Below are 10272 nucleotides of genomic sequence, written 5' to 3'. Positions count from 1 at the left end.
AAGAAAATGTGGAGAACTGCAACCCTTAAGTAATCAAGATGAGCTCTTGAAGAGCAAAAAGCTACTAAAGTCTAAAAAGCAGTGGATCCACCACACTGTGAACAACTTATAAGTGTATTTGAGCAATCTTTTGAAAAAGTACCTTTTCATGTACAGCTGATGATGATCATTCTCTGAAAAAATGAAACCCCTACTAAAGAGATACAATTTGAAAAAGTACAAAAAGCCAGAATAAAAATTATCATCATATTGTTTCAAAAAGTGAGGTTACTATTTCCTTTTCCCAAAAGATAAAGTTTTCCCATGAGGGCCTTGGAGACCTGTAAGTGATAATGCCAAGTGGTTGAGAAGTTCAATCCCAGGGCAGGTCTAACTGCTAAGACTTCAACTTGTTGGGTTATTTCAGTGAGAAATATAATCACTAAGACTTAAATATTCTGTAGTAGTAATGTATCAGTTAGCCACTGCCACAATAATGCTTCCATCTACATGAATCTCAATGACATTCAACAATAAGCATTTATTTCTTGCTCATGCATCTAAGTAGGGCAGTTGGGTTTTACTTACATTGGCTGGGTTCAGCTGTGATTTGAGGCTGAGTTAGGTCCAGGTCTACTCCAAGCAAGAGTCTAACAATTAAAACTCCTCTTAATCATGCTACAGTGGTTTTTTGTCATGTCTTCACTTCTTCCTCTGGACAACCAATTGTGTACACAGGCTTGATTTTTTTGTCCTTCTCAGAGGAAACAGAGAAAATTATAACAACAATACATGGTCATTTGCCAGTTCCTCAATCATAAACTGCAGAAGTCGGTCCGCCATAAGGAAACACCCAAGAGAGTTAATTATTTCAATACTGTTCTCAGCCTGCAGTATTTCTGGGAGATAAATTCTTTCAGATGGACAGCAAGAACTGCAAGGTGGAGTTGGAAATGCATAGGCCTTGAAGTAATGCTGAATTTGGTTAGAAACCCACTGCTACCATTTAAAAATCTTTTTGATTCACAAGTTCTTCCCATGAAATGGAAAGAATAATGTTTCCTTCATAGGGTATTGTACTGTTAAATGGATATATCTAAAGACTCTAGCATTATGTTTGGTGTGGTGAAAGGTTCAGGCACAAATCTAAGGAGTGGTGGCATTATAGTCAGTTGAAGGGAGGCCAGTTCTATCGAGACAAAAATATATGCTATCCAGTTAACAGCTGTGCACCACTACAGGTTGCCCAGGACCAAACCAGAGAGGGTCAGACCAGCATTACCACCATTTGTCCACCATCCAGAACTGAAATGTCATTGCTGACATGTACACATAAGGAACTGTGTGACATTGAAATTGGGTCTCAAAAGAACTGTTGGCCCAGAAAGAAACTCACTACAGACTGATTCATTTGCCTGTCAACATAACTATTATTGCTTGTCTCATTTTTGGTTCTTATAAGTGTATTTCTAATAGCACATGATCTCACTCATCTAGGGGAAATAATGAACAACATGGACTGATGAACAAGAACAGACCCAGAAACAAGGAGGCATGGATCAGACTGTTGGGCCTCAGAGGGAGGGTAGGGGAGGGTGGGAGTAAAGGGGAGAGATCAACAAAGGACTTGTGTGCAAGCATATGAGTCTAACCAGCGGTTAAGGACAACAGGGGGGAGGGGCATGTGTGGGGAGGGGTGTGGGCTGGGAATGGGGGGATGAGGACAAATATGTGATACCTTAATCAATAAAGAAATGAGTTCCTGAAAGTTTACCATACGAATTCTGGCTTTACCTAAAACTATTGTAAGCAAAATCATTGTACGTAGTCTTCACAGTAAGAGCTATTTTCCTCAAAGGTCAAAGGAGAGTTGTGGGTTTTTGCCTCCAGTTTCTAGACTCTGCATAGAGATTGCTATATTTTGAATGGTAGCATTAGCTGAAGCAGCATTTAGCAGTTCAACACATGGTTGAGTAAAGCCTGGGGGAGAATTAGATGATAGCATTTCAAGGGGAAATTGACAATGGACAAAAATAGCAAGGAGGCAAGGCGGCCTAGGGTTTAGCAGTAGAATTTTTAAAGAGGCAAAGCTACATAGTCCGGTCCTTTTCAGCAAGTATTCTCCTGAGAGCCAGCTCTTTACCTCCAATCAGTGCTGTAACAGCTGAAGACTTTAGCCTTTGAAAGCTAAAGCAATTGCTCAGAGACAAGCTGAACTGACTAACATTTAATTCTGCACTTACCATTTCTTTCACCCAGAATTTATGGTGGAAACCCTGTCTGATGTCAGCACCAAAGATTACACAAAGCTACTTTGGCAGAGGTGGTGGTTACCACCATAAGAGGTTCCAGGAAGGAAAAGGGCAGAAGTTAAAGCTCCCCACTTTTGCCACCATGAAAATGAATCCTATAAACTGACGATAATTTGGAGGCTGATTATCCAATCTGAGGATGATCCGAGCCTTCCTACTGCTCACTTTAGTCAATTTAATAATTTTACAAGTCTTCACAGAGGTTATGCGTTGGCCCAAAAAATGAAATTCAAATAAATACATTCTGCTATTTATTAGCAGCTCCAGAGGAGTCTTTAATAGAGGTCATTCCTTGAGTTCTTCTTGGCTCCATTTATGAATAGAGACATGATTGTTACCATCAAAAGTCAGATGTAACAATTTTACATTTGACTCTCCCTTGACCCTTAGTTGTTGGAAATGGTTTTGGAACCAAACATTAAAGCAGCTAAGATATCACCAACAATATATAATTATTAAGTAGTTTAAGATTGATGGCTTCAGTGTGTATGTCATTATGTAGAGAGCAGCACCAATTTTGCTAAAGTCTCTTCCTCCCTCTGTCTGTAGTCTCTCTGTGTCTCTCATTCTCTCTCTGTCTTTTGAAAGCTCCCAAGAATCCTATAGAAGAAATTAAATAAATTCTGCCAAAACCCAGAGTGAGTTTAGAAGTGGGTTTTTCCATGGTTGAGTCTCCAGATAAGAACACAGCCCAGCTGATACACTGATTCCAGCTGTGTGAGACCCTGAGCAGAAGACTCCCTCCCCACTAGGTAGGGCCCAGTCTCTTGACCTACAGTAATTGTGGAATAAAGGTATGTTGTTTGGAGCTGCTAATAAAAATAGATCAGTGGTTTCAGTAGCCTCACCCTCTAACACCTCATTGGAAGAAATAACCTATGTAAAGTCTCTAGCACTGGCGTGGCACCTAGCAAGTACTAAATGAATATTAGTTCACATTCACAAGTATACTTGTATCCCTTCCTTTAAACCTATTATCTAATCTACTCTCCACATCTACCTCTTCCAACAAATGTCCTTATTGCTAGAACAGCTAGAAGGTCCTACCACCAGGGCCACTATTTGCTCATCTCCAATCCTTCAGAAACTCACTTGGCTTATATACCATCTCTTGAGGACGGATTCTTTGCTTTTTGAAGTACCACCAAATAATATAATAAATTGTCATTAATATGAAAATAGTGAAATTCCTAAGTATTAGCAGCTCCAAACAACATACCTTTATTATCTCACAGTTACTGCAGGTCAAGGCAGAAAGGGCATTAGTACCTCTCAATGGCAGTTGACATGCCTAATGGGCAAGAGTTTCTTTGAATATGAGGAAAAGAGAACTGAGAAGAACTTGGATTAATTAAAACCACCAAGGTTTAAAGAATTATGTATAAACTAGAGGCCCTGTGCATGAAATTTGTTCATAGGAGGCTCCCTCAGCTCAGCCTGCACCCTCTTGCAATCTGGGACCCCTCGGAGGATGTCTGACTGCCAGTTTAGGCCCAATCCTGCAGGGATCCCTGTGGGATCAGGCCTAAACTGACAGTCAGACATCCCTCTCGCAATCTGGGACAGCTGGCTCCTAACTGATTGCCTGCCTGCCTGATTGCCCCTAGCCACTCTGCCTGCCTGCCTGATTGCCCCTAATGAGTCACCACAGCTTAGTCTGGAATGATGTTCGGCTGTCTGGTCTAATTAACATATTACACTTTTATTATCATAGATTATTATAGGCCCAGTGCATGAAATTCGTGCACTAGGGGGGGGTGTCCCTCAGCCCAGCCTGCACCCTCTCCAATCTGGGACCCCTCGGTGGATGTCTGACTGCAAACTGGCAGTCAGACATCCCTCTCACAATCTGGGACGGCTGGCTCCCAACCGCTTGCCTGCCTGCCTACCAGCCTGAGCACCCCCTAACCACTTCCCTGCCAGCCTGATCAACGCCTAACTGCTCCCCTGCTGGCCCAGTCGCCACCAACTGCCCTCCCCTGCCGACCTGGTCACCCCTAACTGCCCTCCCCTGCTGACCTGGTCACCCCCAACAGTCCTCCCCTGCTGGCCTGGTCACCCACAACTACCCTCCCCAGCTGGCCATCCTGTGGTGGCCATCTTTGACCACATGGGGGTGGCCATCTTGTACAAGGGTGTGAGGGTCAATTTGAATATTACCTCTTTATTATATAGGATGTCTTAGAAATGAAGTATATCTTTTCTTATAAATCCACCAATACCCTACACTCAAAGACAATATGAATATCAAATTAGGACTTCCTGTTCCCAGTAATGGTTTAAGGGATATTCAGATAAAATCATCTTTTAAAAGATAGACTTGTTTTAACCACCTTAAAAGCATCAACTTACCTGAAGACTAAATTTTGGATGAAAGACTATCCAGAGATATAAGGGTACTACTGCAGCACCGATGCCACTTTTGCCCAGAAGGCATTTGCCTATACCATATCTGGTTCAGAGGAGACAGAAGTCAAGGCCCAGGGTCAGTCAAGCATGGGAACTCTTTAGGATCACATATTAAGTTGTGAGCACAAAGGCTTACACACTCAGATCCAAAATTAACTCCTGGTCTCCAAGATCAGGAGAAGTCTGCCTTAGCAGAGGAAAAAATGAATAGTAAATAGCCCACAAAAAATTTTTGCCAGAGACAAGCCCTCAAATGGATTTGCAGTTGAATTAGCCAAGAAACCTGGTTTGAGATCATCTCTGATCGTTAATGTGTCTGAGTACCTGGTAGACTCAAGCCCAAGTCATCCCTGGAGGAGGACACATCCATCCTAGGCTTCAAAGAACCACACAAATAATTTTTTGAGGTCAGGGAACCATAATCAGTCAAAGATGACAAGGGACACAGGAAACAAAACAACATAACTTTTTTAAAAAAGCATAAAAATAGATAACAGAAACAAATGAACACAGCTTCAAATACTGTAATTGTCAGAAATAGATATTAAAATAGCAATGTTTAAAGAAATAAGTAACACTTGAAAATACTGCGCAGAATATGATATTAAAAAGTGACAGAGTAGCTCTAGCTGGTTTGGCTCAGTGGATTAAGTGTCAGCCTGCGGACCGAAGGGTCCTTGGTTTGATTCTGACCAAGAGCACATCAGTTGCAGGCTCCTCCCCGGCCAGGGCCCTGGTCAGGACATGCAGGAGGCAACCAATCGATGTGTTTCTCTCACATCGATATTTCTCTCAGTCTTTCCCTCTCTCTTCCACTATCTCTAAAAATCAGTGGAAAAATATCCTCGGATGAGGAAGGAAGGAAGGAAGGAAAGGAAGGAAGGAAGGAAGGAAGGAAGGAAGGAAGGAAGGAAGTTACAATGTTGAATAGTAAAAAGCAAGACACAAAAATGTTTACAGAATCTTTCACTAAAATAAAGTTCAAAAATAGGAAAAACTGCATTGTTTAGGGATAGCATACACAGATGATAAAACTATAAAGAAAATCATAAAAAAGCAGTATGATGGTTAACTCTGATGGTGGCAGGAAGGGGATTATTGGTGGGAAGGGACATCTGGAGGGGGCTTCTGGGTTGCTGATACTGTTTTATCTATTTGTTTGGATAATGATTAACATGGATTTTTACTTTATAAAAAGCATAAATGTAAAAATATAACTAGAAAAGTATAAATCATACATAATTTCTCTAAAAGGCTTTTTTTAAACTATAAAAGGTCTTTTGTACTGACAAAAATTAACCATTTGAAATTAGAGACCTAATGCCCCAGAGGTCAAATATTAAATATAGGAGAGTGAACCCAGAGAAAATTGATGTGAACCCAGGTGGACTGAAAACTGTAATCACCATCTCTCCCCACTGCTGCACTCAATCTTGATCTCCTCAAAGAAGCCTGTGCCATTGTTCTCCCAATTGCTAATTTCTTGCTTTGGAACATTTCACCAAAAGTCTGGATTCGTTTTTGCTTGGTACTAGTTGCCCACGTGCAATAGACAAACATACCCTGAAATACAAAATTTTCAAATTTAGAATCTTTTACCCAGTGCCTGGAGTACCAGAAAATCTGGTCATAGCCTATTTGGAACGCAGCCCATTGAATCTCCTGATATCTTCGGGAGAAACTATCTTTGCTTCTCGGTATTATCCAGTAGCTCAAAGGAACCCATCCAATAGACTAGCTGGATTTAATTTAGTTTAGCCTTAGTTTTTGTTGTTTTAAATATATTTTTATTGGTTTCAAAGAGGACGGGAGAGGGACAGAGAGAAACATTAATAATAAGAGAGATTCATTGATTGGCTGCCTCCTACATGCCCCCACTGGGGATCAAGCCCACAACCCAGGCATGTTGCCCTAACTGGAAATTGAACCATGACCTCCTGGTTCATAGGTTGCCCCCCAACCACTGGGCTATGCAGGTTGAGCTCAATGAACAGTCTCCAAATATTCTCAATAGTGTATTTCTCATGGAAAATAAATTGAGCATGCTCCTCTAAAATATGATGTTTACTTATTAATTACAGGTGCCAATGTATCAGTGTATTAGTATATTATCATACATATAAAACCAGAATTTTTTAATGAGGGAAAAATAAATATGAATAGAATTATTAACATTTTCTTTCTTTTTTCTTTTTTTTTTTAAATATATTTTATTGATTTTTTTACAGAGAGGAAGAGTGAGGGATAGAGAGTTAGAAACATCAATGAGAGAGAATCATCGATCAGCTGCCTTCTGCACACCCCCTACTGGGGATGTGCCCGCAACCAAGGTACATGCCCTTGACCGGAATCGAACCTGGGACCCTTCAGTCCACAGGCTGACGCTCTATCCACTGAGCCAAACCGGTTTTGGCAACATTTTCTTCCAACACCCAAATGACATCTGTCAACTCTCTGGGATACATGTATCCCACCACTAAAAACATTCTTGTTGCACAACCTTGCTCCCCAAAACTCCAAGGAGGAACTTTAAGGACCATTACTTAAGATGAGAAAGCTGAATGAGTCCTGGGCTTCCTTCCCATTCTAACTTCATCCACAGCAAGTCAGTTTGGATCGCTGTGATACATTTTCAGGTTTGGCAAATGATCTTTTTCTTTCTTTCTTTCTTTCTTTCTCTTTCTTTCTTCCTTTCTTTCTTTCTTTCTTTCTTTCTTTCTTTCTTTCTTCTTTCTTTCTTTCCTTCTTCCTTCCTTCCTTTCTTTCTTTCTTGACAAATGAATTCAAGGGTAAAAATTACCCTCTACAAAAAAATTACAAAAAATAAAAGGTCTGAAACCCACTTTTCTGGAGCACTCTCTTTTGGTGTGAGCCTCTGAGCGGCCTTTCATGCAGGTGGCACATGACGTCACTGGGCCCCAGCTGTTCCTTATTAACTCAGCCTCTCAGTGAAAGATACAGCCTTTTACAACTCGACTTTTTTAAGGAGAGAGCCCATTTTGCAAATCAACCAAACACATTAAACACAGACTGCCACATTTCACAAACAGGAATTTAACAAAGAAATCCCATGTCTTCACAGTTTCCACTAAAGACATGGATTGATTTGAAGTTCTGAAGGACACCAGGCTTGGTGGCAAAGCCTCCCTGTTTTGTCACCCTAAAGGAAATGCCTGCCGAACCCACTGCACCTCCAGTGGGTCAAAGCTCAAGAACCACCCAGAAGCCTATAACCCTCACCTAGGCCTCAAAACCATCTCCAACATGAGCAGACTTTGTAAATGTGTTCTTTGCCTGCTCATAATGCCTAATTAGACCCTGACCATGAGGCTAAGAGGTGGAGAAGAAATGCCAGGACGCCTGCAGACTGCCACTTGAGTTCACAGCAAAATGACAGGCAGCATGCATGATCCTAGAAAAAGAATCTGACAGTCACACTTCAGTCTTTCAGCCACATTTTTTTTACACATGGGGAGATTGTAGCATCAATAGTGTCATCTTCTAATAGAAAGGACAACTACATATAATGCATAATTGCCCGTCTAAATGACTTGTTATTTTGACTGCCTGTTTTAAAATGTCTGTAATTGCTTCCAATGAGACTTGGAATAAATGATAAGTCAGCACAGACAATCACTGATGGAGACATAGCATGGCTTTGGAAAACTTAGCAGATTATTTTGTCATGTGTCAATTTCCACCAATTTCTGATTATGAGCACAAGGCATCTGCACTGCTTTATTGGATATTTCTTCCAACTTGTCCCACTTAAGCAACAGAAGGTGTTTCACATGTAGGTGTATAAAAGACAAGGCAGTCTATTTTCAAGGGCAATGAGCAGAAGCTGGCTACGCCTGATAAATTAGCTTTAAAGAATTTTAGCTCGTGCCAAATCCTGGCTCTTCCTGTAAAACAAAACCAAGTAAGGTAGAAGCACACCTCACCGAGAGTTATTGCTATCTCTCCAAATGAACTTTTTTCCTCCCTCATATGCTTGTTTGCCAAGTCTTAAAATAACAAATCACTTCTTTATAACAAAATTGTCTCCCTGGAATAATAGGCTTCAGTGTGAGTTCTGATAGAGCAATAGCTCCTCTAAATGACAGCAAAGGCTTGCAGCAGGGATGTGAGGCACATCTATTTCAGGGCTTCCCATTAGAGAGAAAAGCAGTTTGGTAAGAAATGAAGTAATTTCCTGACTCATTGGGATGCCATGTTTAAACCACAGCTTTCTGCCTAAGGACACAGAGGTTGGGAAAAAATGTGGCTGAGCCTAAAAGACATGAATCATCCCTTACAGAACCAGGAAACCAATTTTTTTTAAGTTTTTCCACATGCTACTAGAACATAGTAGATAAAGAGGCTAAGGAGAGCCTTCATCCATTCCTTCCATAGTAAAGAGAGTATGGAGGGTCCTCAAAAACATTAAAAAATGGAACTGCCTTCTGACCTATCAATTCCACTTCTGGGTATATATCTGAAGAAATCCAAAACACGAATTTGAAAGAACTTATGCACCCCATGTTCACTGTAGTGCTATTTACAATAGCCAAGATATGGAAGCAACCCAAGAGCCCACCAGTAGATGAGTGAATAAAAAAGCTGTCGTACAGGAGGGCCATTGGCTGGAGCCTGCGGTATACCATTTCAGTGAGGGGCTCGACCGGGGCTACTCCTCCACCCATCCCACCCCCAACATGCGAAGCTTCCTCAAAGCAACGTCACCCTTTATATCAGAAAGCTGGCGGGCAGTATAAGGAAAAAAAAAAAAAAAAAAAACAAGCCAAGAAGAAAGTGGAGGAGTAAGTAAAAGAAAGGAAATAGTAAAGATTAGAGAAGAAATAAATGACATAGAGACAAAAAAAAAATACAAAAGATCAATGAAACCAAGAGCTGGTTCTTTGAAAGGATAAACAAGATTGATGAAGCTCTAGCCAGAGTCACCAAGAAACAAAGAGAAAGAACCCAAATAAACAAAATCAGAAACAAAAGAGGTGAAATAACAACTTACCCCACAGAAATACAAAGGATTGTAAAAAATACTATGAACAACTCTTTTCCAACAAATGGGACAAATCTTGAGTAAATGGACACATTCCTAGAAAAAATACAATATTCCACAACTCAATCAGGAAGAATCAGAAAACCTGCATAGGCCAATAACTACTGATGAAATTGAAGCAGTGATTTAAAAAAAAAAAAAACTCCCAGCAAACAAAAGCCTTGGTCCAGATGGCTTCACAGAGGAGTTTTACCAAAGATTCAAAGGACTAACACCCACCTTCTCAAACTATTCCGAAAAATTCAAGAGGAAGGAACACTTCCAAGCTCTTTCTATGAGACCAGCATTATCCTAATACCAAAACCAGATAAAGACACTACAAATAAAAAGAATTATGGGCCAATATCCCTGATGAACATAGATGCTAAAATCCTCAACAAAATTTTAGCAAGTCAGATCCAGCAATACATTCAAAAGATCATACACCATGACCAAGTGGGATTCATTCTGGGGATGCAAGGCTGGTACAATATCAGCAAATCAATAAATGTAATACATCACATTAATAGA

The sequence above is a fragment of the Eptesicus fuscus genome, chromosome 1, assembly GCF_027574615.1.
Source record: "Eptesicus fuscus isolate TK198812 chromosome 1, DD_ASM_mEF_20220401, whole genome shotgun sequence".
Classification (NCBI taxonomy): domain Eukaryota; kingdom Metazoa; phylum Chordata; class Mammalia; order Chiroptera; family Vespertilionidae; genus Eptesicus; species Eptesicus fuscus.
The sequence above is the reverse complement of the archived record's forward strand: the minus strand, read 5'-3'. Positions refer to the sequence as shown.